General features: G+C 37.9%; 1 long non-coding RNA gene across 1 annotated transcript in view; it reads left to right on the plus strand.

Moving 5' to 3' along the window:
• Window positions 1–27,500, plus strand: part of LOC127442590 (uncharacterized) — a 179,492-nt gene that overhangs the window by 99,468 nt on the left and 52,524 nt on the right. Inside the window, exon 3 of the long non-coding RNA XR_007897498.1 lies at window positions 6,530–6,553. This is a non-coding gene — a long non-coding RNA (uncharacterized LOC127442590). The remainder of the gene's footprint in view (window positions 1–6,529; window positions 6,554–27,500) is intronic.

A 27,500-nucleotide genomic window follows, 5' to 3' on the forward strand; every position in this document is an offset into this window, starting at 1 on the left:
GTACTATCAAATCAGCAGATGTTATAAATCATTGGATATCGTATCGGCATATAAAATGTTTATCGCTGCATCTGTAGTAATTAGGGCTGTCAATCGATTAAAAGTTTTATATTAAGTACATGACTATTTATTATAATTTGAAATGCTTTTGAAAAGTATCAAATAAAGATCATTCAAAGACCTTATTGTGGCAGATGAGTAAATCTAGACTACAAGGGGCTTTAGAAGACAAAGAGTCCTATTTTAAGAGTGCTATGTGAACCGTCTTATGCACCAAGTCAGTGAGCATGGCCAAGAAGTTTTCATATTTTAGTGCAAGCATGTGCTTTATTATTAATGATGTACTTACACACAAATAAATGGCAAGTATAAAAAGTAATCGATAGCTCTTTGAAATTATCTGCTGGTGGAATCCCTTAACTGCAAATGAAGGAACTGATTTTAGACTTTGCACTGAGAATAGAAGTGCCTCTCAGACTTCTTAGCGCAATGTTCTGTTTCTCAGGAAAATAGCAAATTGCACTTTACGCCATTTCATTAACATACAATGCTCCCACAGTTTGCACAAACACGTGCGCTTTGTGCTGGCACAAAAATTGCCCTTAGAATTAGTACTCTCACAAAAACAATGTTGTTACCCATGGTCTCTGCACTTAGTGCAGTAAGGAAAATAGAACCTAATATATTGTTCTTTTCCATATCACTGCCCAATAGTCCACAGCAATCCATTTTACAATCTGGAATTTCACAGTCTGTATGAAGTAGACTTATGGGTCGTTAAAACAATGTGTTTTTGCGTTCCATCTGTGCTATATGTACATATCTTTTGATGTTGTGCTGCACAATGAACAGCACATTTTTAAGAAACTGCATCAAGATTAAACTTTGAAAAACATGTTGGATGGCATTTGATTGTGTTACATTCAGCTGTTTTTGAATGCAAGAATGTGTTCTGTGTGAACAGCTCCTCACATGTTAAATGCATTTACATGCACAGTCTTAGGTGACGATGTGTAACGTTCAAGTTTTTAAGATTTTTGCCCATCATGACAATTTCATTCTGCATGTAAACACCTTTACAGGCATTCTCACAAGCTTATGTGCATATGACTGTTTAAATTTTGCTCTGATGGTAGAAAAATTCCATATTACGGATATTATGTACAGGTCAGAGGCATGAGTTTTTTCCATCACAATTTTTTTTTTTCACACCAAAGTGTTAAAGTGACAGCCATAGTCATAATATTACAGAATATTACAGTACGTATGGTGTAGTATGGTGGAGTCACACACACACATGCGTGCGCGTGCACACACACACACACACACACACTGCTGCCGATTTAATGAGTTTTGTAGATAGAAATGTTTGACAGGAGAGCTGAAGATGGCATACACATAAAGATGAAAAATGACATAAAACAGTGTCAAATATGTAGCTGCTAAATCTAAAATAGAGTTACGTAACTTCCGTTGTAAACAACACACACTCACACACACACACACACACACACACACACACGATCACGGCTCCTAACCACATCCTCCACAGTTTTAGCAATAAATGTGCTGAGTTAATATGCATTATTAATAGAAATTGTATAACCTTTCTTATATGTTGAAATTAGAACTTTCCTGACCCCTGACTTATAAGCTTATAATAAAAATACATCATTTATATGTTAAAAATATATTTATTTTTATCTTTTCGATTATTTGTCTCCTTTATCTTATTTATGAATATATTTTGATTGGTTTATACGTATTTATTTTCTTCCTTCACCTGTACTTGTCTTTATGATTGTATTCATACAATTGTTTGATCTTATTGAACATTTATATAGAAAAAAATCCAAAGTTTTACCACCATTTGTGGACAGATGGTCCCTTACCCACCATAGGCACATTTTCCAACTTTTATCAATGTTAAATTGCCGTTCTGGAATGATTTCACCTTGACACCATCTGACCAACTTAAATATGGGACAAATCGCGTCCCATATTAATTCAATACGGGACGCATGATTTTATCTATAAATACGGGATGATTCAATATTTTACGGGACGGGTGGCAACCCTAGACACACACAAACACACAAACACATACACACACAAACAAACAAACAAACACACACACACACACACACACACACACACACACACACACACACACACACACACACACACACACTCATTATGAGGACTCTCCATAGACATAATGATTTTTATACTGTATGAACTATAGATTCTATCCCCTACCCCTAAACACTCACACACACACACACACACACACACACACACACACACACACTTTTCAAAACTTCACTGATGCATAACTGAGATGTTTAAATAATTGCTGATACTCCTGCAGCAAGAGAATCACAGGCGTCTTTCCGTACAATCTTTTATTACCGTTGATAGTGTGACTTGAATTTCCAGGTTTTAATTTTGTTTGCACATGTGTATTTCTCTGAGACGGTGAAATCTAATTTTAATGTTTACCGCGCATCATTTGGATAATGTATCATATAAATGCTAAGCTCAGGGTGTTACGGCGGGATTTCTGTATCCTCGCTGAATTAACGTTTGATCCGTTCGAAACGTGTTTATGAAGTTCTGCACAAATTCAAACATGAAGCAGAACTCAATGTATGCAAATGAACACCAGCAAAATGTTAGTGCTGAAACTGTCTTCATATTCAGTTAACATATATCTCTATCTCTCTCTATATATGTAGTTTACTTTTAAGCAATAGTTCACTTCCCAAAAAATGAAAATGATGTCATCGTTTACTCACCCTCATGTTGTTCCAGAACTGTTTGTGTTTTTTTCTTCTGTGGAATATAACACGAGATGTTAAGCCACAGTCACTCTGTATGGAACAATGATGCAATGACAGTGAAAGGATACTGAGATGAACATTCTGCCCAACAACTCCTTTTCATATGGGTCACATTGGTTTGCACGACATGGGAGTGAATATATAATAACAGAATTTTCATTTTTGGCTGGTTTCATTGTGTTTTGGCTTTAGTCCAGACAGTCATCTCGGCTCTTTAGTGTTCACTGGTAAAGACAGCTGGTTGAGTTTCTGGTCTGCTGGTCAGGTTAAAATGAAACATGCACTTCGGGACTGCTCGCTGTCACACGCTAATTTATATACAATCAGAGCGGACTCGCATTTAACCGGGATTATAAATTATGTTGAGTGCTTCTAAAGTCGGCATGAAATGAAAATTCACTCTATCTATTTTCTAAATGCATGTTATTGATCTTATTGTGAACAATTCATACATGCATATGTTTCATTTATTTTATTTATATTTACCTCGTAATCTTTAATCAAAATGTACTAACAAACTCAAAACGTCTTCCGGTGAAAGGACAGACTTCTCTCTGATGACATATGCAGGACTTCTCCGATCATTTAGTCTGCTTAAACCCCGCCCCTTTCTTATAAATACCACGAGTTGAACGAAGCGTCAATCGCATGTTGGTGAAGATGGCAAGGTGTATTTTCGTCTGTTTTCCTTAAAAACTATCGTTCCTTAACCCAAACGTCCTTGGTTACGGGTCAGCTGGCTTGAGGAGGAATAACGTCAAATTCGCGGTTGTGTTCAAGTCATTTCACGGCTGAATTGCTGAGGTGATCACTAATGAATACAATGCTTCAGATGCCTCTGGAGTTTATTTATATTTTGAATGCAGTTATCTTGGGATGCACAGCATGAGTAAGTGTTTTTTTCCTTTATATTTAGTGTATTGTGATTCAAAATGTTTTTCATCAGCTACCATCTCTTCATAAGCAAAGACCGCAATGTGCTTGTGCATTATTGTTGTCAGTTTAATCATAAATGTGTTGAGATCGCTGCTCAATTTCTCAGATAACCGGCTCTGACTGGAGCAGTACGGTGGTAGGGGTGTGTGTCCGCTGGAAACTCGCATTCAGATCTGCCTCCGTTCCGCTATGCAACACACATATTTTCACAATCCAATCAACAACCAATGAATAAACTCAAATCACTGCTGTAACACATAAAGGATGGGCAAGAAGGAGGCGGGAACTGGCTGAACAATCAACATAAACTTTTAATGCATAAATAAACTTAAACAATGAGCTTAAACATAAACACACACAGTGCGGCCACGTGTGTGTGTCTCTCTCTCTCTCTCTCTCTCTCTCTGGAACTGGCCCTTTATCTCTCTCGTCCGCTGATTAACTGACTCAGCGCCATGCACCCTCACGGCCGGCCACGCCCTCCTCCTCGTCACACCCACCCTAATTTTTTTTTTTCTTGTTCAATAAGCTCTTCACTTGGAAATATGTCACAATACGGAAGTAAAGTCGGTCGCAACTTCTGTTTCATGCTGACTTTAATTGGTTAACAGGCATGTGATGTCACAGACTTGCTTAGATGGCTAAGAAATTCACAAATGAAGTTTTAAGGATGGCAAAATACAGTGAAATACATTCTTTTGGATTCATGACATTTACACTGATCAAAAGCTTGGACACATCTACTCATTGTTTATCATAATTATTTCCAGTCCCTCAAACAGGATTTCATATAGATTTAAATGTTATTTTTTAAAGGGGAAAAAAGTATGTGTGTGTGTGTGTGTGTGTGTGAGTGACATAACAGGGACATATAGTACATATACCACATTATATTTAATGAAAGCACAAAAAAAACTATATCTATATATATATATATATATATATATACATACATACAATAGTATATTATATATACATTTTAAACTATGAAATAACACAAATTGAAGTAAAAATACATTAAAACTCTTTGTGTAGATTCCATCCATCGATAAATGTGTTTTGCGAGGAAATGCACATGTATATGGAAGCCAGATTCAATCAGGGATGAGGGAAATTAAAAGGTAATTTTGAGTTTCTTTCTCACAGCTGTGACTTTTTTCTGCAATATAAATTTGCAATTGCAAGATGTAAAGTTCAAAGTGTGAGCAATAAACTTGAAATTGCAATATAATGTTCTAATTGCAAGATATAAAGTCAGAATTTTGAGATAAAAATAAATAAATCACAATTTCAAAATATAATATTGCAATTGCTAGATATAAAATGGCAATAATGAGATATGAAGTCAAGTCAAATTTATTTGTATAGCGTTTTCACAACAGCCATTATTTTAGAGCAGCTTTACATGAAATTATGCTATTACAGAAAATGAATGAATGTCAATACTAGTTATGTTTAGAACTATTAGTGGTTAAACTGAGTAAACTAAGTGTTGTGGGTCAATGATTAAACAATGATTTTATATGAACTAGAAGTTTTAGTGTTAATTTCCTTGAAGTCATCCTGAATTAACTAAGGAAATACACATATACATGCATTGTCCTTTATTTTGGCCGATGAAGACTTTTGTTCATTTAATTCATTTTCTATGTAGTTTAAGAGAGGGTTGTCCCTCCTTTGACCAAGTTGATATAGGTTTCATTCAGTGAGGAGCATCGCAGTCTGGCTGGAAGCTTATGGCAGGTAATTTTGGTGGTAAAGTCGCAATTTCAGTCACAATTGTCGGATATAATGTTGTAATAACGAGAAGTAAAATTGCTAATATAAGATAAGGTCACAGTTTTGTTGTTGTTGTTTTTTTGTGTTTTTATGTATTAGTTTTATGTTCAGTGTGAATGTATGTGCTGGTGTTTGTTTAGAGGTCACAGAAGCGCAATGTGAAGGTGATGAAGACAAAAGAGGATTTTCTTTCGTTCTTTCTGTGTGTTTGTTAAGGACTAATCTGATTATTAAATCTCTGTTCTGGAGCTTCAGCGTCTCTGCGGAACCTTCAAACAGAGATTGACATGAAGAAACAGCGCACATTTATTTATTTCCACAAGCTCCCGATGAATACATATTATGTCTCACACACAGTCTTTGCGTGTCCAGGGACACAAACGGATGTGGGAAAATGACAGTACACCTGAACTAACACACTCTCTCTCGCTCTCTCTCTCAGGATATCATTACAGTCGAGTTTCTCTCTGCCCTCCTTACATAATGAGTCTAGTGTGACCTATTAAATATCTACTCACGCACTCTCTCTCCTTTACTTTGTGGTTGCTATTCCATATCATTTAGGTTTTCTGAGTGTGTATGTGCACCTTTTATTTCTATAACTTTAAGCTGCAATAAAGAAAAACACACCGTAACTGTCTGTGGTTTTCTCGTTTGCTGTCATTATACAGAAATCATTTACTCATCTTCTTTCATCATTTACTCATCTTCATGTCATTCCACACCTTTAAGAATTTCTTCTTCTGTGTAACACAACAGGAAGTGACTGGTCGCTCTTTTCCATGAGATCCCAATGAATTAGGACTGAAATCTTGACATCTTGTTGAACAAACCCTCTAATATAAATTTGATTGTGTGTTCTGATGGGTCTGTCATTATTGACACTATTCACAAGTTTACTGTCTCCTTTACCAACATTAATGCATTTTCATTTCTCTTTCTCTCCCTCTCTCTTTGTGTTTTGCTCATAGATGTGACCAAAAGTTTTCAGAAAGGTAAGACATGTGGTTTCCATTTCTATTGCATTAATGTTACATGTGTCAGTATGCACACACAAACAATAGATTGTGTTCGAGTGTGTGTGTCTGTGTGTTTTCACATGTGGGAACTGAAAACTCATCCTCTATTCCTGCTGCTGGTTTGCTGCTCTGAGCTATAAATGTGAATTTTATTGAAATGTAAATTAAATTCACTGCCGGTGGAATTTCACCAGAGACAGCAGAAATATCTTCAAAATAAATCATTATTCTTTCAGTCAAATATGGGCGGGAAAATACTGGTTATTAATCAAGAGTAATTTCTTAAGGGAGTATGTCAGTATTTGAGCATGTCAAATGAGAAATCATATCAATTTAAAGGCAGTTGGCTGCAGTGAGTGCTTTTTGCATGTTTGTGTGAACAATCGCTCCAAGTGTGGCCATCACACGCGGCTGAACAGGAAGTCTAGAGTGACAGTAGGGTCACGGGATAGATCGGGACAGAGAGATTCTGAGTCTCTAGAGCCCCTTTTTGTTCCAGTTGCTCGACTCTCCACAGAAAATCAATCACCTCCAGGGAAACTTCTCAACCACCATTACGGATCCGGATCAGTGACCTATTTACAGCGTAACACCTGCCGGAAACAAAATGGTGCCGAAGTTTCCAGAGAGCCGTGTGTTTGGAAACAGAGCCAGGAAACACAGAGGAGAAAAGAGAATAAAAAGAGATGAGAAAAAAGGAGAAGAGAGGAGAGGAGAGGAAAGGTGGATAAGAGGGAAATGAAACCCCTGGATAGAGTGAATAATAAGAACCCAGGGGAAGAGAATAGATGGACGTTTAGAGAAAGTGCAAGAGAAGAAAGAGAATGAGAGGGAAGATTGTCAGACATGATGCCAAGACTCTGTAGGGGACGGACAGACACAGACACACTCACTGCTCATTGCTCATTACAGTTGCATGTGATTGAAGTTTGATGGGAATTTTAGAAGAACATGCATGACATCACTGGAATATTTATTTATTGTGTTTACCAGACCTGAGATGGTTCTCTTCTGAGTTCAGACACAAAGCAGGTCTTCTATGAGCTCAGACCTGAGGTGGTTCTGTTCTGAGATCAGGCCCAAGTTGGTTCTTTTCTGAGATTAGATCCGAGGTGCTTCTGTCCTATGATCAGACCTGATGTGGCTCTGTTCTGAGATCAGACCTCATAAAATTATTTTCTGAGATCAGACATGAGATGGTTCTGTTTTGAAATAAAATCTAATTATTTCTGTTCTGAGATTGGACCCATGGTGACTCTGTTCTAAGATCTGACCTGAGGTGGTTCTGTTCTGTGATCAGACCTACAGTGATTCTGTTCTGAAATCAGAGCCGTAGTGGCTCTGTTCTGAGATCAGACCCATGGTGGCACTGTTCTGAGATCAGACCGAAGTTGGTTCTGTTCAGAGATCAGACCTGAGATGCTTCTTTTCTGAAATCATATTTGAGGTGGTTCTGTTCTGATATCAGAACTGATGTGGTTCTTTATTGGGATCAGACATGAGGTTGTCCTGTTTTGAGATTTGAACCATTGTGGCTCTGTTCTGAGATCAAATGCGTTGTGGTTCTGTTCTGAAATCAGACCGGAGGTGCTTCTGTTCTGAGATCAGACCTGAGGTTCTGTTCTGAGTTTGGACCTGAGGTGCTTCTGTTCTGAGATTGGACCCACAATGGATTTGTTCTGAGATCAGACTCAAGGTAATTATGTTCTGAGATCAGACCCGAGGAGCTCTGTTCTGAGATCAGACCCACAGTGGCACTGTCCTGAGATCAGACCTGTGATGGTTCTTTTCTAAGATCAGACCCATGGTGGATCTGTTCTAAGATCTGACCTGAGGTGATTCTGTTCTGTGATCAGACCCGTGGTGGTTCTGTTCTGAAATCATAGCCGTAGTGTCTCTGTTCTGAAATCAGACCAATAGTAGCTCTGTTCTGAGACCAGACCCATGGTGGCTCTGTTCTGAGATCAGACCAAAGTTGGTTCTCTTCAGAGAACAGACTTGAGATGCTTCTCTTCTGAAATCAGACTTGAGGTGGTTCTGTTCTGATATCAGACCTGATGTGTTTCTGTTCTGAAATCAGACCTGTGGTGGTTCTGTTCTAAGATCATACCTGTGCTGGTTCTTTTCTGAAATCAGACCCACTGTGGTTCTGTTCTGAGATCAGACCCACAGTGGCACTGTTCTTAAATCAGATTCAAGGTGATTCTGTTCTGAGATCCGACCCAAGGGTCTCTGTTCCGAGTTCAGACCCACAGTGACACTGTTCTGAGACCAGACCCACAGTGGCACTGTTCTGAGATCAGATTCAAGGTGATTCTGTTCTGAGATCCGACCAGAGGGTCTCTGTTCTGAGTTCAGACCCACAGTGACACTGTTCTGAGATGAAACTTGTGGTGGTTCTGTTCTGAAATCATAGCCGTAGAGGCTCTGTTCTGAGATCAGACCCATAGTGGCTCTCTTCTGAGATCAGACACATGGTGGCACTGTTCTGAGACTAGATTCAAGGTGATTCTGTTCTGAGATCTGACCCGAGGGGCTCTGTTCTGAGTTCAGACCCACAGTAACACTGTTCTGAGATCAGATCCACAGTGGCACTGTTCTGAGGTGAAACTTGTAGTGGTTCTGTTCTGAAATCATAGCCGTAGAGGCTCTGTTCTGAGATCAGACCCATGGTGGCTCTGTTCTGAGATCAGACCGAAGTTGGTTCTGTTCAGAGAACAGACCTTAGATGCTTCTCTTCTGAAATCATACCTGAGGTGGTTCTGTTCTGATATCAGACCTAAGTTGGTTCTTTACTGAGATCAGACATGAGGTGGTTCTGTTTTGAGATCAGACCCACTGTGGGTAAGTTCTGAGATCAGACCCACATTGTTTCTGTTCTGAGATCGGACCTTAGATGCTTCTACTCTGAGATCAGACCTGTGACTTAATTCTATGTCTCTTTCTCTTTCTTTGTCATTCACTCACACAGAGTTCTAAGTAGTCAATGGCCATCTTCCATTGATCAGATTCTTGTAGACGTGCATACAGTAAATTTGGAAGTGTGAGGTTCTAGTACATTACAGCCAGTGAAATCAGTTCTAACCTTTAATCGCAGAGGCATCTAATAGACCAAACTGAAGCACACAATGTTGGTAAAACAATAAAGCGATATGATTTATTTCCCAGGATATGATTTTGTCACTTGAGAGAGAAGAGAATGCTTGTATTTGACCTGCATACGCTGAAGCTACTCATAGAAAATTTCCTGCAGTTTTCACATCTTCAGATGTAGATGATAGAGCGAGAGAGGAGGAAGAGGGAGGGTTTGATCTCCAGGGTCCAGGCCTGCTCCTTTTGTCTCTGTCTATTTTTAGCAGCTGTGGAAACTTCTGGAAATGTGAGCTGAAGCTCTTTTCTATAACCTGCTCTGCTCAGCTCGCGGTATCAGCTGTTATAAGGGATGGAATGCATTTCTCATTTTCATTTTCTGTTTCTGGAAATAATAAAGACCTGTGATGATGACTTGTGGAAATACTCACTTCACATGGATTTAAATGGTGAATTACACAATCAGTGACCACTTTACAAGAACATTTCACAACATATGGACCTTCAGCCGGGAGGGCAAGACAGCTGATTGTTGTTTGATCTCAATTTATTTTTTTGTTGTGAAAAACAACACAAAAAACAAACAATTTAAAATATGTTCAACAAAAATACAATATTAGGTTAACTTTAACCAATATTAAAGAAGCTTAAGTTCAGCTAAATGTTTCATTGTTCCTCCCACATGAAAATGAATTAAGGAAAATTAAAATGTAATGTAAAAACAATATATATGATTGTACATAAATAATGATTATTTGAATGGCTTTACAATGTAAGCATAATATAAAGTATGTAAATAAATTAGTATAATGGCTGTCAATCGACTAAAAGTTTTATTTGAATTAACTATATGGCATGGTGATTAATTTATTGAATTAATCACAATTAATTTCATATAATCAGTAATAATAATAAAAAAAAATTAGACAATATGATACAAAACTGTACAATAATGCACAAAAGTGGCTTTAACAGTCAATGTATTGTTTGTTTTAAATATGTCATTGATCATAAGCCTACAGTTGACAGCAATCCATTTAGCAACTGAGTTTGCTATTTTTAAGACGCTTTTGGAGCATCGCACTGGTTTTCAGCACCATAAACGCTGCATTTTTAGGATGCTGTGGCATGTTAAAAGTAAACAAAATTGTGAAAATCCTGTCTTGAGATCCCTGCATTATGTTTTGACCAGGGCTGCATTTCCCAAAAGCATCGTAAGCCTAAGTAGATCATAGAAACCATTGGCACCAATGGTGTCTACGAAAAAGTTTGCGATGCTTTTGGGAAACGCAGCCCAGCTATCATTCTGTGTCTGCGCTGCTTGTGAGGTTTGTTGATGCGTGCTGACTGCCCCCTGCTGACGCGGCTCGGAAAAACACAAAGTTATGTATGCGTCAAGCTAAAAGGGATAGTTCTCTCATTATTTACTCACCCTCATGATATCCTAGGTGTGTGACTTTCTTTCTTCACCAGAACACATTTGAAGAAAATTAGAAAAATATCTTAGCTCAGTAAGTCCTTAAAATACAAGTAAATGGTGATCCAATTTTTATAGGTTGTGATGATTTAAGAGTTGTAAAGTACTAAAAATTGATCTTTTTCACACCAAAAGTGATCGTGTCGCTTTAGAAGACATTAATTTAACCGAGTCGAATGGATGACATTCATGATGACTGTCTGTGATTTTTGGAGCTTCAAAAGAGAAATCTCCATTCACTTGCATTTTAAGGACCTACTGAGCTGAGATTTTTCTCTATTTTTCTTCAAATGTGTTCTGGTGAAGAAAGAAAGTCAAACACATCTGGGATACCATGAGGGTTCATAAATGATGAGAGAATTTTCATTTTTGGGTGAACTATCCCTTTAAATTGTTCTGATGGTAGGGAAATAAATACTTCTATAATATAATTTATGTATGGGTCAGGAGGGATGAATAATTGAGATCATTTTTAAATGTGTTCTTTTTATATATTAATCACACTAACTCAATGCATTAAGTCGACAATCCTAATTAATATGCTACTATGTGCATGTTATTTTTGGTCAGGCTTAAAATGCAACACTCAGTTGGGGGCCCTTGCTCTGTCTCTCTATCCTCCGAGGTGTGCTTAGCATGAAAAAGTTTGAAGACCCCCAATACATCCAAAGATCTAGATTATCTGTGAATGTGTTCATGTTTACATTCTTGAAGCAAGAGTGTTTGACAATTTCTGAAGGTTTTCTCATTTCTCATCAAATTCTTCCAAGACCAGATGATCCGAGCCCTGCTATCCACATTACATTTAAAGTTCTATACTTTTACTGTATGTCAACAACCGTCTCATTTCTGTCTATTTTATGTTTTCCAAGGTATCTGACAAGAAAAATTTGAGAAAACGTTTAGACTTCAGTGAAACACAGTAAATGTGAACTCCATTCAGTCACCTGAGTTCTGAAAGAGCAGAAGCAGTGAAAGTCTGCCACAATAGAGTATTCAGACACACATTAACTGCTTTAGTGTGCTCTACATACTTGAGAATACTTGGAAATATTTGAAGCTGCTCTTGAATATGGTGCTCACAGAAGAAACCAGTGTGGAATTTTCTCTGGCTCTCTTGACGAGACACTTCTCTTGAACAGTTCTGTGTTGACATGCTTTGCGAATGCATCTTTGCTGCTCTTGGGGTCTGTAGCATTTTAGATGCATTTCTCTCACTTTATAATGTTTAGGGTCGTGCTCTAACAACAGGGAAAGTGATACAGCACCCCCTGTGGCTACTAAAGTGAATACAGCCACAGTAATTGATTTTTCATCTGATAATTGTCCATTTACAGATAGACAGCAAGTGATACATATTAAACACTATCCTCGATTAAAGTGTTAAATCTTTCTCTCTTATTACCGTCTTTTTAAAAGCCATCAGTGGTATCACCATGTGCTTCTGTGAATGTGATTGGTGATTTTTTTATTCTGATTTCTGTTGGACATTTATTGAGTGTTCCTTTAATGATCCAAAGCTCTGGGCAGCTTTTAAAAGATCTGAAGAGAAGCGCCGCTCCTGACTTTTTGCTTTCGGTAATTGGAAACTCTACAGTGAACTTGGTGCATTTTGTAAAGGAGAGAGAATTTGAGAATATTGAGGCATAGCAGATACAGTACAGCACTGTGTTTTGGGGAACCTTTTTAAATGTATAAATGTGGGAGAGAGATTGAATTTCCGTCTTGTAAAAAAGGTTGCTTTTACGAAGACTGTGAGCAATCCCTAATAATAATGATTCTGAAGGTCTGTGTTTAGTTAGACAGTCCAAAAGTCTGTCAAGATTCCAGTACCTGATTCATTGTAATGGCATGTTTAAGAGCAACCAGTACAGTATGCAAACATTTTTCTTATGTGTTTCATAGAAGGAAAAAAAAAAGGTCTAACAGGTTTGGAACTCAGTGAAAGTAAGTAGATTTTTTGTATTTTTCAGCAGATTTTTATAGAGTCCTTCCATATGTCCCACCAAAACTTCCTGTTTCAGTAGAAACTATGTCAGCACAGGAAAGAAAACTGCACTTGTCAAGTAAATTCACTTGGTATTTCACAGTTAATGGCTCTTAAATAGAAGCGTTTAAATATTTGGGAGTGTGTGTGTGGGGGGGTCGTTCTAACTCTAATTGTCTACCTCTTTAAAAAACTACAGCAGCATTTGGTCATTATTCACACTGATGTTTAAAGTGCAGAAGGTACGAACCATGATAGCACTGCTGTAAATCTGCAGAACACAATAATGCACACACACATACACACACACACACACACACACACACACACACACACTGTAATCAGCAGGAGCTCTGAAAGGCAGTGCTTCCTCTCAGAAAATTCTTAGCCCTTGAAACATCTTGGTTACTTTTGTAACCTCCGTTCCCTGATGGAGGGAATGAGACGTTGTGTCGATGTAGTGACACTAGGGGTCACTCTTGGGAGCCCCAAACACCTCTGATCTTTGAGAAAAGGCCAATGGGAATTGGCGAGTGGAATTCTCATGCCACTCCCCCGGACATACGGGTATAAAAGGAGCTGGCTTGCAACCACTCATTCAGGTTTTGTGCTGAGGAGCCCAGACAAGGTCCCAGCCATTTCAGCGGGTAATTCAGTGTTGTGGCAGGAGGGACACAACATCTCGTTCCCTCCATCAGGGAACGGAGGTTACAAAAGTAACCAAGATGTTCCCTATCTGTCACTCACTCGACGTTGTGTTGATGTCACTATACAAAACGTCATAATAAGCTGAACTGTGTTATGTGGACTGGCGGTGCGAGACAGGCAGACCACTGTGTGCCTCATAGTCAGCGCACCTGGCCGTCACATAACCTCCCCCAACGCTCCTACAAGCGTTTTACAGTCCCCTGCACCTCGGGTAAAAGTCAACTGCCCAAGAAAAAATGGGGACAGACTAGCCCAGCCGTGGCCTCTTCTCCTCTTTTTTCTCCCCAAAAAGAGTGGAAATCATTTATCGACTGGGGGCCATAAGTGTCCTCGTCGGGGGGGTGTCACTCCCAAGGGGAAGACACCGCAGAGACCACACCCTGCCTGAAGGGGAGGAAATTGTGTGGAAATATGTCACATGGTCTTTCATGTCGGCAGTGTCGCATGTGGAGAAGTCCCCGTGGTAGGTCCTACCTGGGGGGGGGAGGAGCTCTACAAACACGGCGACTGGGGGCAAAGGGGCCTCTGCCCAAGGAAGATGTGGGTTACCAATGGGTAACCAGTGCATGTGGAGCACCTACCCCAGTACAGGGCCAAGTTAGCACACGTACTGGGCCGGCAACGAGTTTCTCCGCAAATCTGCCTGCCACAGGGCTAAAGAGGAAGGACATCCAGGTTCCACGACTTCGTGAACACGACTGGGGGTGAAAAGCGCACGCCTTCGCCTCCGGGAGGGGAAAGGTGCTATACGCAAGCGGTACACCCTGTCAGCTGTCCCGCAACTTACCTGCTCGTACCTGACAACACACGGGACAAGACCGGCTCAACCCAGAGATTGTAAAACCTTGCGAAGGTGTTGGGTGTTGCCCAGCCCATTGCTCTGCAGATGTCTGCTAAAGAGAAGCTGCTGTAATGCGCCATAAATCCAGCAGTTTGTAGAGATGAATGGATCGGCGGAGGAATTCAGCTCAGTGAAACACAACCGCTCGGCTCCGAAGAGAAAATCTGAATGAGTGATTGCGAGCCAGCTCCTTTTATACTTGTATGTCTGGGGGAGTGGCATGCAAATTCCACTCGCCAATTCTCATTGGCCTTTTCTCAAAGATCAGAGGTGTTTGGGGCTCCCAAGAGTGACCCCTAGCATCACTACATCAACACAATGTCGAGTGAGTGACAGATAGGTAACTATCAGCACCTTAGCCCTCTAAAGAATTTACTTGAAAGAAATAGAAAAAAATAGTAGTGGAGATAAAGAGTTGACTGGCAGTGACCAACAGCGCTTGACTGTGTATTACAGACTGACTGGGGTGCTTTTCCCAAAAGCATTGTTAGCCAACTATGGTCGCAAGTTCAATTGTTACCAACATAGTTCAACAATTTGGTGATTCCCAAAACCGTAGTTCCAACAAACAATCGCAAACAGCATAGCAAATTTGTGTGGTAACCTATGGTTAGAAGTATATCTCCTTGTTAGTTTGCTGTGTGGAAATCATTTGACATCGCTGAGGCTTCTATATCTTTTATTCCATTTATATCTTTCATTCTGTCAACACTTTGACCACGTTTACGTGCATTTAAGAAAACTACTTATTCCAGGGTTTCGCAGAAAGAGGCATTCTGAAACGTCATGTAAACGCGAATGTAGCCGTTTAAAGGATTAAAGACTTTTAAGAGAAAGCACTTTATCACACACGATATCTGTTAGAGAACACAGCTTTTATGTATTTATGTTAATTCAGAAGTGGCTTTTATATGTTTTTGAAGAGTGCACATGTGCGTATAAGTTCTTCAGGGCAACACCGAAGTCTGAAGTAGCGGAAAATCCTACTATTGCAGCACAATGTATCTGTCGCATTACAGACTGCACGCAGCTTTCCTGTCTTCAGCAGCTTTCTTGCAGTAAATGGCTTTCTGGTGTACGTGTAAATGAGCTTTTATAATTTAATATCCACAGCTGTTATTACTCCTGTTATTACCCCTGCATAATGTCATTAATGACAGCTCTATGTTGTTGAACCAACGTGGTTCAAACAATGGATTAGCGACATAGTTACCACGTTTTCTTGAAACAGTCGTGACTAGCTAGTTTATTAAAGTTATGTTGTTGTACAGGAAACTCAACCCAGAGTGAATTGAGCAGCTGCTCTCAAAGCAGGAACCACAAGAACAACAGCTCAATCCACACAGCCAATCAGTGAAGAGATCTGCATTTAAACAGCCAATCACTGGAGAGATCGGAATCCACACAATCAGTAGCTAACAATGACTTTCAAAGGAATTTTTGTATACAATTTGTTAAGGTTTGTCTCGTGCAAATCTTAACAGTTTTCTTCAGGGAAAACAGTCGAAAAATATTGATGACCTAATTTTGCACTACAAAGTTTGTTATCCAATAAAATATTCTCTACAGTGAGAATAATTAGAATACCTAAATCTTATTGGCAGAAAAAAAAAATGTGTATGAGTATGAACCCTTCAATATGTTCCGCACCAAACTTCTTGTATCAATAGGAGATACTTCAACATTGGACATAAAAACTGTGCTCATCAAGCCATTTCATGGGGTCTTTAACTTTTGTAGTTACTACAACATTGTTTTAAAATGCTTAAACATTAATTTTATAGAATTGTCATTCATTATAGGTCATTTTAAGATTTTGTTTTGACTTCCTTTGGGGGATTCAAGCTTTAATTATGGGAGTCCATAATTCACACCCTAGTTTAGTTCCTCTCACATTGGCAAGAAGTTCTAATTAGAACTAGAAAACGGTCACATAAAGTGTGTATTGGAACAAAATCTTGACGTTCTCTGGATTATACATGTGAATGAACGGCATTTACCTTCATATATAATCAGACTGTCTGAATCCAAAGTGCCCTCGCGACATCAGACACTACGCTTTAATTGAAAGTGGATTCAAGGCAAGAGATCATAGCCGTGTGGTCCCGAGGCGGCAGATGAAATTCCAAGCGTCTGCAGTGATTTAATCAGCATGTTGAGAGCAGGTTATTTAGTGGCTCGTGAGAGTGTGAATTATGATTGTATTTGCATAATCTGCTGTGTAAATTAGAATGAGTGAGTCAGTCATTAAGAGTTTATTTCTTACCGATCGGATGCAGTAATTCCTTGTGCGGTTAGGATTCTCAGATCTTAATGAGATATTAGAGTGCTCACACACAGGTGCACAAAGACATGCACAAAAATGGATTAGTCTGTAATTAATAATTACAAAAGCATCAACATTTTGCTGCTGTTTAAAAAATTTTTTGTCATGCTTCTGTCACTTCTGAAGACAATCGCAGGTTCTTCTACAAAAAATACACACTCACACACAACACTGTTTCAACACACAACACTGGAACACACTGCAAAATTAATGTATACAGAAAGGAACATAAATGATTAATTAAAATACTAAAAAAGTGAGTTTTTTGAGTGTGATTGAGAGAGTAAATGTGTGGGAATGAAGGAATAGATGGGGTTGAGTTAATGTGTGGGTGGAGTTAAGAGAATAGGGGAAGTTGAGCGAGTGTGTGGAGATGAGTGAGAGGATGGTTGGAGTTTAGGTAATAGGCAGAGTTGAGTGACTGTTTGTATGGAGTAGAGGGTGGAGTTATGTGATTGTGTGGGTGGAGTTAAGTGAGGTGTAGGTGGAATTGAGCAAGTTTGTGGGTGGTGTTGAGTGAGTTTGTGAGTGGAGTTTAAGGAATACACAGAGTGTGTGGAAGGAGTTGGGACTGGAGTTGAATGATTGTGTTGGTGGAGTTGAGTGAGTTTGTGGGTGGAGTTGAGTGTATGGGTATGGTTTAGGGAATACACGAAGTGTGTGAATGGAGTTGAGGATGGAGTTAAATGATTGTGGGGGTGGAGTTTAGGGAATCTGTGGTGTTGAGTGAGTGTGTGGATGGATGGAGTAGAGGGTGGAGTTGAGTGTGTGGGTGGGTGGTGTTGAGTTGAGTGTGTGGGTGGAGTTGATGGAATAGGCAGAGAGTGTGGATGGAGTTGAGAGTGGAGTTAAGTGACTGTGTGGGTGGAGTTTAGGGAATAGGCAGAGTTGAATGAATGTATGGATGGAGTTCAGAGTGGAGTTGAGTGATTGTGTGAGTGATGTTAAATGTGTGAATAAGTGGAGCTGAGTGAATGTGTGGGCAGAGTTAAAGGAGTGAGCGGGGGAGTTGAGTGGGTGGCGTTAATTGAATGTATAGGTGTAGTTACTTGTTCTAACTCACGATTTGAGTGTGTGGGTGGAGTTGAGTGAATGTGTTGGCGGAGTTGCATGAGGGTTTGGATGGAGTTTAGGGAATAGGTGGAGTTGAGTGACTGTGTGGGTGGAGTTGAGTGAATGTGTGGGTGGAGTTGCATGAGTGTGTGGATAGAGTTGAGGGTGGAGCTGTGTGATTGTGTGGGTGGATTTGAGTCTGTCAGTGGAGTTAACTGAGTATGTGGGTGGAGTTTAGGGAATAGGTGGAGTTGAGTGAGTTTGAGGGTGTAGTTGAGTTGAGTGTGTGGGTGGAGTTTAGTGAATACATGGAGAGTGTGTATGGAGTTGAGGGTGGAGTTGAATGATTGTCTGGGTGGAGTTTAGGAAATATGTTGAGTTGAGTGAGTGTGTGGACAGAGTAGAGACTGAAGTTGAGTGATTGTGTGGGTGGAGTTTAGTGAGGTGTAGGTGGATTTGAGCAAGTTTGTTGGTGGGATTGAATGATTGTGTGGGTGGAGTTGAGTGAGTGTGTGGGTGGAGTTTAGAGAATAGGCAAAGTGTGTGGATGGAGATGAGGGTGGAGTTGAAGGATTGTGTGGGTGGAGTTTAAGGAATAGGCAGAGTTGAATGATTGTGTGGGTGGAGTTGAGTGAGTGTGTGGGTGGAGTTTAGAGAATAGGCAAAGTGTGTGGATGGTGATGAGGGTGGAGTTGAAGGATTGTGTGGGTGGAGTTTAAGGAATAGGCAGAGTTGAATGATTGTGTGGGTGGAGTTGAAGGATTGTGTGGGTGGAGTTCAGGGAATAGGCAGAGTGATGATGGAGATGAAGGTGGAGTTGAAGGATTGTGTGGGTGGAGTTTAGGGAATAGGCAGAGTGATGGATGGAGATGAGGGTGGAGTTGAATGATTGTGTGGGTGGAGTTTAAGGAATAGGCAGAGTTGAATGATTGTGTGGGTGGAGTTGAGTGAGTGTGTGGGTGGAGTTTAGAGAATAGGCAAAGTGTGTGGATGGTGATGAGGGTGGAGTTGAAGGATTGTGTGGGTGGAGTTTAGGGAATAGGCAGAGTGATGGATGGAGATGGTGGAGTTGAAGGATTGTGTGGGTGGAGTTTAGGGAACAGGCAGAGTTGAATGAGTGTGTGGATGGAGTTGAGGGTGGAGTTGAGTGATGATAGAAGTGTGATAGTTTGTGGTAAATCGGTTACTTCATACAGTGCTGATTTGTGGTGAAGCTTGAAAAGAGATTGTGAGAGAATGCTGTCAATCAGTGTGTGGTGATTGTCATGACGGTGTTACGGCATTTAGGACACCCTGCTTAAGAGAAGACCACGAGAAAAGGGCGAGAAAAAAATAAAGCAAAGATAAGACAAGACAGGAAGTGACGCATGACAGTGTAATAAATGTGGAGCTTGAAATTGGTATTACAATGTAAATGAATATATTGAGGGAAATACATTTTCATCAAGATCAACTTCATTTTACACACAAATAAATTTTACAGACCACAAAAGACATAGAATATGTTTAAAAGGAAGTTATTTATTTATTTTTTTAAATATTATTATTGATTTGTTTAGGGATAGTTCATCATTTACTCACCTTCACGCTTTTCCAAACCTGTATGACTTTCTTTCTCCTGTGAAACACAAAAGAAGCTGACCAAAAAGATACAGATTAAAGGAAATCGGTCTGAAACTGAAACTGATGAAAAATGACAAAGACAGAGTTAGATGACAAATTTCTTAACTTTTGTTCCACTTAAGATATGCTTCTTCCAAAGGACTATTCATAATTTTATGAGCCAAATTTCATTGTGCACAATTAATATAAATGATTCATGAGAAACAAGAAAAAATGCTTTTTTGACAGTAAAAGCAAATGGATTTACTCACAAACTCACAGAAATCGTAACAATGAGAATGACTGGGTGAAAGATATTTTAAGTCACACAAGTTCTATAAAAGCTGGATAACTCTAATTTAGTATTTATAAACTGTGTATGCTCCTGTCTGTGTAAAAGCAGGTAATGCATTGTCTTGCTAAACAAGGCGACAGTCTGTCGGGGGAAATTTTAATTGCACAGAAAATTATGAATCGATGGAAATTAGAGAGTGCTTCACGCTGAGTCACAGCGAGCAGTTAATTCACTACTGAATAAGATCTGTACAATATACAGACTAGAGAATCTTTAATGACTAGGAATAGGGTACAATTTATCGTCCCGTGACTTTTTTCATAGGAATAGAGGCACAAATTCCATGTTTCGTCAAGCTCAACCATTCAAATGTGTTACCAAAATTATTGTAAAATAAATTAGATATGATTAAATAAGTTTCTAAAATGTATGAGCTCTATAGGCTTATGAGTTACTATAAAACAATGTTATATATATATATATATATATATATATATATATATATATATATATATATATACACTGTATATACACTCTGTTTTGACCAGATTGCCGAAAGGTAAAAAAAAAAATAATAATAAAAAAATGAAAAATAAATGTTTGTATTTCCGAGATGATAACCCGGCACCACTTGCTAATTTAGATATGAAATGCACTGAAGTCATGTAAACACAATTTAGCATACTACTGTTTGAAATGTGAACGTTGCATAGTGCGTACTGTTTCATTTAATATTTAAAGAAATAGTAAGCAGTATACACCGATCAGCCACAACATTAAAAGCACCTGCCTAATATTGTGTATGTCCCCCTCGTGCCTCCAAAACAGCGCCAACCCGCATCTCAGAATAACATTCAGAGATGATATTCTTCTCACCACAATTGTACAGAGTGGTTATCTGAGTTACCGTAGACTTTGTCAGTTTAAACCAGTCTGGCCATTCTCTTTTTGTTTTTTGTTTTGTTTTGTTTTGTTTTGTTAAAGTTGTTGATCATGCTGTAAGTATATAAGCTATATATTTAAATTGTATTTATTAATTAAAAAATATATTGTTATTGTACATTAATCTGGCTGTAACGTTTTGACATTATTGAAAAGTGATGTGTAGGGGTCCAAAATATTGATTAAACAGCAAAAATGGACAAACATTTTTAATATGGATTCGTAAATATTTTACATTTCCAATGCTGTAAATTTATAACCAATTTTACGTTTTAGATTCTGTCAAAATGTCCATATTGAACGTTTCAGTGTCTGTTGGAATGAACAAATATACACATTTAAATGTTACCTACAGATTACTACATATAATAATGAGACTGTGAACAACTTCTTTACCAGCCAATTAATTCCCCATGGATAAAATCAAGTCATTTTCTCATTAAATATACTCTTTCTCTCGGAATAAGATTACAGAATAAATTGGGTTGCGTTTGGCATTTCATGTTGAATGTTTTTCCCAGACCAACACGAATGTTGATGTAGGATAATTTACTAACTGGTAAAATCACATTAGCATTGATACCTGTCAAAGAAACACTGTCCTAACTGTAACCATAAACTACTCCTGGAATTAGGATGTTATACCTCCAATACCAGTCTTAACCGCAGCCCTACAATCTAATACGTTAATAGAAATGTTGTACCAGCAGTGGCAGGATTTGGTCATCACAACTCATTAATGAGTTTTTACGCGCTCCACTAATGAAGGCACATTCTCTGTTGTGTTTTTTGGCAGCGATGGCTTCCAGGGCTTAAAGACTTTGTGCATGTTTATGTGCATGTGAGCTTATTAAACAGTGTGCGGAGATCAGAATTGTGTCGTCCACCTCACTGTGAGTGCGCACAGACTTCTGCAGTTGAGATCTGATGAAGTTTTGGCACGCTAACACATCGGCCCTGGCGAGATCGCAGTGAGTTTAAAATTAGAACATTCTCGCACGATCTCGCTTCAAACGTGTGATGAACATTCATTTACAGCCCTTCGCTGTTTTCGTGCGCCAAGATCCTGCGTCTTCACACATCTCTGTGTGATTCTCACATCAAAGTCCCCTGACGAGGAGAGGAAAGTTGAGCTGAGAAGAGTTGATAGAGAAAGAGAGAGAAAGAGCTGATGTTCGGTGGAAAGGTGCTGATTTTCCCTCACCAACGTGGGAAAGTTTTACTCGTTCACTCTGTGAGAACTTACTTTCAAACGAGTGACATCATCACTGGGTTTTTATCAGCACTCTTTCTCAGGGTGACGTTTGTAAAGCCACATTTGCAGTGCTCCTCCAAGATGAAACATGGTGGTGTGAAGAAGGAACTGGCTTTTGTTAGTTAAAGGGATTTTACAAAAACTAACAGGATGGAAAGTGATATTGACGACACAGACGAAAACAAACAAACAAAAAAACAGGTTCATTCTTGCAGATTTCTGGAGGAACTTTTATTTTGACATCGTAAAACATGACACTCAAATATATGTTATTATATGTTAACAAAAAAGCACAATATGCATCAAATGGTTACTGATATGCGTAAATGTTAATGAATAAAACCATTAAGTCATACACGACACAAAGCGTGCTCTCCTCTGCCATGTTGAAAGTGTATGTCTCCTGCCAATTCGGAAACTCGGGTATTAAAATTATCTCTGAGTTTCCCAATCGTCATTTCTAATTTGATTAAATGTAATTCGATTTAGAGTATTTGTACCGCATTAGTCTCGTCTGTAACTTATCTGTTCATGGACCATTAAACATTAATGAAGCCATTTCATTCACTCATTCATTACGCATGTGTTCAATCTTATTAATGGCTCTGTTATTAATGTTTAATAACGATGAAACTTCCTGAAGATCGTAAAGACAGATTTGTTTGTTATTTATAATGAGTTGTGTTTGTTTGTGTGTTAAAGGGAGAGTTCACCCAAAAATGTCATCTTTTACGCACCTTCATGTTGTTTTAAACCTGTGTGACCTTATTTCATCTGTGGAAATTTTGACTGTTTTTTTTTTTTTTTTTAAGTTCATAGTTCATAGCGATCATGCCTGTCAAGGACAAAAGACATCAAGAATTGTCTTTTTTTTTAGTGAACTGTCTCTTTAACATCACGTGTGTGTGTGTGTGTGTGTGTGTGTGTGTGTGTGTGTGTGTGTGTGTTACATCAGTGTTGCAGCATTGTATTACTGGGGCAGATGTGAGTTACAGACACACACACACTCTTTTCTCTGTGTCTCATAGGTGTGTGTGTGTGTGTGTGTGTGTGTGCGTGTGTGTGTTAGAGGGAGGCGAGTGTGTCTCAGAGTTTTGTGTGTGCCCCCCTTTCCCTTTTTTTCTGCCCAGTCAATTCATTATTATGAAAATCTTTGGCAAATTGTTCGCCACGCCTCATGCAGTGACAGGAGTCCACCATGCCGTCTGTTTCCACAGCGGGAACGCTGTTTTGAGACGCATGCAGGTGTATGCCTGAGCTTGTTACCACAATCAAAATCACTTTCCATGAAGATGATACAAAATAGGGCCTGAAACTAATTTCAAATGGTCAGCGACAACCTTCAGAAAAATGCTGATCATCAACCTCAGGAGGTCAAACTAAATATTATATGTTTATGTTTTATTTTACATTCATTTTCTTGAAATTGTGCAACTTTGTTACTAGAATTATGTCTTAATTCTAAAAACCCTGTTTTGTAGATTGGAAAATTTTATAGGAATAAACATCAAAATAAATAAATTATTTAAAAATCAATCAATAAATGAATAAACTATAATAAACTTCATATGTTGTTTTACATTTTAATCATTTTTAAGAGTTAATAATTAAACTTTAGGTGACTGTACAATAATAATTGATACTTTATAAATTCTATCTAAACTATACAATAGCATTAGTTAATATATAAGATATTATGAACAAACAATGAAAAATTAATTTTTAACAATTTATTAATATTGGTTATTGCTAATTTGCATACTGGTGTTCATTGTTAGCTCATGTTAGCTCATATTGCATTGATTAATGTTAACATATACAACCTAATATTAAGAATGTGTTAGTTTATGTAGAAACCAACTAACCAAGATGAATAATGTAAACATATTTTTGATTGTAATTTAAGTTTACCTTAACTTTACCACTTTTATGTGTGAGCAAAATAGTGTTTTACTACAATGAATTGATATTAATCCAGGAGATTATGTAAAAACATTGTTGTTTGATTTTAATTATTGGATACGGTTGATAAGGTCAGGACCTCTGAGGTGGGGCAACCCAAAATCACAATTTTAAGGGTTAGATAATGACATTTGATGCTTGAATCTAGCTACTTTTCATGTGAGGTAAATTTGATGATAAAGTTATTTTTAAACCACGCTCTCTCCTTTATATTTTTTCTTCTTTAAGTTCAAAAGGTGCTTAGATACAATTGCCATGTGTCATATACTGAGGTGATGATCCACACACAGATGATATGGATCATCACCTCAGTATATGAGGTTAATGTTATGTTAAATAATTGTTTATCAAACATATCTAACAGTTTTAACACACACACACACACACACACACACACACACACACACACACACACAAGTAAGTAGACACCAGTGTAGCATGTTTGTGGAGTGCAGAAAAATGTGTTCTTTGTAGGTGAGCTAGTTGGTCAGAGTAATTTAATTTTAGCTTCTAGAATGAAGAAAGGCGTTGTGTTTCTAAAAACTGAATCATTGGTTAGTCATGAACCGTCTCCTACGCATCATCTTTCTATGAAATTCTGTACAGAGTTGAACCTTCTGAGGCAGCAATAGCCAAATGTTTAAGAGGATGAAACATCTCAAACAAATATCCCTGTTGCTGCCAAATCTCCAGAAATAGGCGACCTCAGGGACATTAAAAATTGGCGGCCAGTATTGTTACTTCATGTTGATTATAAAATACTACCAAAATCATTATCTAATAGACTTTGGTTATGAATATTGACAATTCATTCAAGATGATCCTATCCAATTTGCCAAATTCCTTCGAAATTTCAATCTAAACTGACTCTTCTCACACCCTTAAAACAGAACATTCACATTCCTATCTGTCAAACACAGCAGCTGGGCATCTTCAGAGTTGGAGATGGACCTTCTTTGCTGTCTTGTAGAAGATGAGGGCTTGTGATGAATCTGTCTGCCTGTGTGCTATGGTGACAGATGCCTGTCGATCCATCAGCAGCTTTGCTCAACCTTCTGAACAAGGTCTTATGGGAAGGTCTTCCTCTTGGATGGGCTTCACTGCTGCATTCTCTGTTGATTGATTTGGTAGACAACTGCTTTGATTATGTACTGTTACTGGCAAAAAGTAGTGACACTACTAACTTAACTACATTTTCAGTAGTGTGGTAGTGGTGCAGCTGTTTTCAAAACACAATTTTCCAGGAACAAGCTACTTTTTTTCTTTCTTTTTTTATTTATTTTTTTATTTTTTTATTTTTTTTGTTGTAATATCACATTGAATTACATGTCAGGCTTTGCAGTGGAGTAAGCTGCATAAACAAACATACTCTATTTGTCTGATTCATACAGTGAATCAGTTTGTTTGTATGATTCATGGAAATCAAATGTTTCACTTTTTGTGAACCACTTGACTTACATGAACACTTTTTTTGTTTTCGTTTGGTTGCTTTATGTAAATCAAGGCGTTGACAAAAAGTGAAATGCTTGAATTACATATATTCTCCAAACAAACAAATTCATTTGAAATAATCACTGATTCACAGATTTCATTGAGACACTGCATGAAGCATTTCACATCTTTTTTGTTGTGAAATATTTAATCAAATGTGGCTGTTCGTCTCATTTTTGACTCGGTAATAGATTTTAATTTGTTTTTAGTTGTAGTGTTTATTAGTGTTTAGTAAACTTTTATCTGTTAATGTTTTATGCTGTCACCTTAATTCAGATCATCATTGATTGTGTTCCATATAAATACTGATAAAAGGTAAATCATCTAAAATTCATGGTCTATTTAAAACGATATTGCCCCCATAAATAGCTTCCGTGCAGTAGTAGATTGTTGTGTTTCTAACTATTTTTTCAAAAGATTTGCTTCAGTGTAATTTAACTACTTTAGGTCCTGAGTTTGAGTCAGCTTAAAAACTTGAACATCTTTAGAATATGAACAAAATTGCTCTATTTGTTTTGTTTTTTTAATAAACACGGTTGTTAAAAGCACTGCAACAATAATTGTCTTTATACTTTTTGATTCATTTTGCTTTCCAGTAAAACAAACAAACATACAAACGAAAATAGCATCTTTAAAACAAAATACACATACTTAAGCAAATTTACATAAGATATGATGATTGTTTTTGTTTTTTTGTTGTTTGCTTTTTCTAACAAAATTTAGTGAGATTTAAACAAAATGAGATAAAAAAAAGAAAAAAAAAGAAGAAGAAGTGCCAGTGAGGTAATTGTTTTCCTTTTGAATTATTATTTTTTTTTTTTCTTGGTTTAAATCGAACAAAATATTGTTAGATTTCTCTGAAAACAGGACTAAATATCCCGTAATTTTTCTTCTAAAGTAAAAGTATCTTGTTTTAAGGGTAATATATTTTAAAAACTTAAAACAAGACACCATTTTTAATCATCTTTAAAAGCTTTCTTTGCAGTTCACTCATACAAATAATATATGTATTCACTCAATTAATATGAACTCATAAAAACGGCATTTATAATTCTAAAAGATATTGTTTACAATATTAAACTGACATTGCTTGAAATTTCAACTCATTTAACAATGTATAGGCCTAAATGTTTATTTGGTGCAACAGATTCAATGTAAACAATCAACAAATGCAAAACTGTGTACAGACATTATTGTTATTAATGTTGTTTGTGAAAACAAACAAAAGCGTGCAATGAGTGAAAATCAGGTACGGAAATTTGAGGGGGAAAAAATCTAATAGAGTATGAATGAAGCTAAATAATTTAAATAAGGCCTATTTCTAGAAACATAACATGTCAAACATATACATTTTGCACATCTTTGTGAAAAGACAAAAATGCTCTCACTTAAAAAGAGATCTTACTCTGAAAGCAAGTGGCGTGTTCGTTTAACAATGACGTAATGTTTTATTTCTGTAGTGACGGATCTCTCACTTTCAGCATATATTAGATCAGAAGTGTTCTCGTGTCGGGAGTTGCAATCGGCTCTTTTTATGGACCCTTTTGCAGACTGTGTAAATTGTGGACAGGTTTGGCTAACAGACTCAACTGAAGCTCAGAGATCCTCCCTGGACAGAAGCTCTGGAGAACAGTGAGATTCTGAAAGGATTGTCGGAAGAGCACATCCGTGACTGGATCAAATGCCATCTGCTGCCGCTCCAGCTCACGAAATTACAATACACAGAAATGTGACGTGATGATCTCCCTTGAGCAAACACTAATTATGATCTTAACAGACGTGTTCTTACCCGAACGACTTAAATTAATGTGCACAAAACACATGAGCGGCAATTAGCTGGACAGGTAGCAGAGAGGAGAACATTTTCGTGCTCTCACAGAGCTCAGGAGACTAA

The sequence above is a fragment of the Myxocyprinus asiaticus genome, chromosome 1, assembly GCF_019703515.2.
Source record: "Myxocyprinus asiaticus isolate MX2 ecotype Aquarium Trade chromosome 1, UBuf_Myxa_2, whole genome shotgun sequence".
Lineage (NCBI taxonomy): Eukaryota > Metazoa > Chordata > Actinopteri > Cypriniformes > Catostomidae > Myxocyprinus > Myxocyprinus asiaticus.